The sequence below is a fragment of the Quercus suber genome, unplaced genomic scaffold, assembly GCF_002906115.3.
Source record: "Quercus suber isolate HL8 unplaced genomic scaffold, Cork oak 2.0 scaffold_2, whole genome shotgun sequence".
Taxonomy (NCBI): Eukaryota; Viridiplantae; Streptophyta; class Magnoliopsida; order Fagales; family Fagaceae; genus Quercus; species Quercus suber.
In genome coordinates, this window is record NW_027069469.1 from 3,072,220 (window position 1) to 3,074,057 (window position 1,838).

At 39.6% G+C, this 1,838-nt stretch overlaps 1 long non-coding RNA gene across 2 annotated transcripts; it reads right to left on the minus strand.

Moving 5' to 3' along the window:
- Positions 1-368: 368 nt before the first annotated feature.
- LOC112040966 (uncharacterized) lies at positions 369-1,838 on the minus strand. Of its 2 annotated transcripts, none has more exons than XR_010624313.1 (3): positions 1,500-1,838; positions 1,251-1,397; positions 369-711 (listed from the first exon to the last, which is right to left on the minus strand). It is a non-coding gene; the product is annotated as an uncharacterized LOC112040966 (long non-coding RNA). The 2 variants fall into 2 exon arrangements; XR_010624304.1 differs by having other exon boundaries at positions 369-1,102; positions 1,500-1,837.

Consider the following 1,838-nt stretch of genomic DNA (forward strand, 5'->3'; position numbering starts at 1 on the left):
TGTTTCGTATGAAAACACCAATCCTGCGCTTCCATCTTCGACAAATGTGGCCCCGTCGAAATTGATTTTGTACCACTTATCTTAGGGCGGAGTCCATGTTGTTGACTGCGTTTTCCTCTGTTTTGCTGATATTATGGGGCTGGAATGGGACTCAAGTTGTCGCTCCTGAGAGTGTTCCAGTATCTTGTCTAGTAGGAGTGTTGGTTTCCCAAGTCGGAGATTGTTTCTCCGATTCCACAAGTTCCATAATACCAAGGAAAAGAGCGTCGGATCTGCTGTACCTGCAAAAATAAAACCAATAAAGTCAGTGAAGCATGTGCTCTATTTGAGAGAGCTTTGATTCCATGCTGGTATGGAAGATACACTCCTAAATATGCGCCTAAGATCACGGAAGCAACAGCTCAATTGTAACTGTTTGCAACAGCTCAATTGTAACTGTTTTTGGCGCCATGGTAACTGACTTTTGAGTGGCTCAGCAACGACATCGTTTGTCTACACAGTGAGGAGAACTGAAGTCCTTTAATGAAACGGTGTGTAGCACTCAAGTCCTTTTAATGAAACGGTGCGCATCAATCAGTTATAACTTCACACGAGGCACGTGCTGCTGAGTCTGAGTTGAAACTGAATCTCCATTTCTCTGTGCTTGAGCTTCATCTTCAACAGTTTGTACACTATTATCATCCTTTTGGTCTCATGTTTGGGTGGCAAGGTCTTCAAGCAAATTTAATTGATAGAAATTATATATTAAACAAGAGATTTGAGTATCAATTATATATTAGTCTGATTCACCCAAGAAGAATGAGGTTGCACATATATCTTTCAAATAACTCCAGCCTTTGGTCTGTACCTCCTAGCTTTGCACTATAATACCACATTTGCCATTAAGATCACCACATTCTGTTCCAAGGCAACCTGAATTTGGCATCTCAAGGAAACATTCCGGCATTCTAAAGAAAAGCTAAAAATCCTCACAGTGCCTCTCTAACTCAATAATTATGGCACACAGATGTACAAAGCCAGAATCAAATGACAGGCACTTCCCAATTCACAATACAAATTTGTAATTCTTAAATATCTAAAAACCCTTTTGAGACTTCAAATGCTAGGTAGAATGCAATTTTAGTCCCACCAAAAAAACAAAAAATCCAAAAAAAAAAAAAAAAAACTTAATTTGTAGAAGTAGATAACACGAGAAATGAATTGAAAGAAGCACAAACTGAGTAACCAAAAAGTGAACCCAAAAAACTCACATGAATTGGAGCACCGGAGAGATATAAAATGCTCATATCTCCAAGAAAAATATCCTTATCCTCAGCCACCACGGTTCTAGCACAAGCGATTGACACCATCTCAGCAATTGCCGCAATAGCCCCTCCATGTAACGATGCATAGAAATTCTGCAAATCCCATGAAATAACAAAAAAAAAATTCGACTTTTAATGGAAGAAAAAAAAAAAAAAAAAACTAGAATTAGAGAAAAACAGAGGAGAGTTAGTCACAGCGAGAATGGGTGTGACGGTTAGGTGACAGGTGATTCGGCCACGTAGGACTTGGTCGGGCTTGATTGCGTCGCGAACGAGATGGGAGTAGAGGTACTTGGTATTGCAAAAATCTGGGATAGAATTGGAGTGTGAAACTCCCACTTTTTGAAAGAAAGCAGAGAGAGCAGAAACATATTCAGCAGAAACGTCGTTGACTATTGTTTTTGAGGAATTCGACGATGTTGCTTCTGTCTTTGGCCGAGGAGTCGCTGTGGGTTTTTCCATTTTTTTTTTCTTCCTCCTTTCTTTATTTCTCTCTCTTCCTTCTTCTTTCTGCTAAAGTTGCTTTCTCCTTGT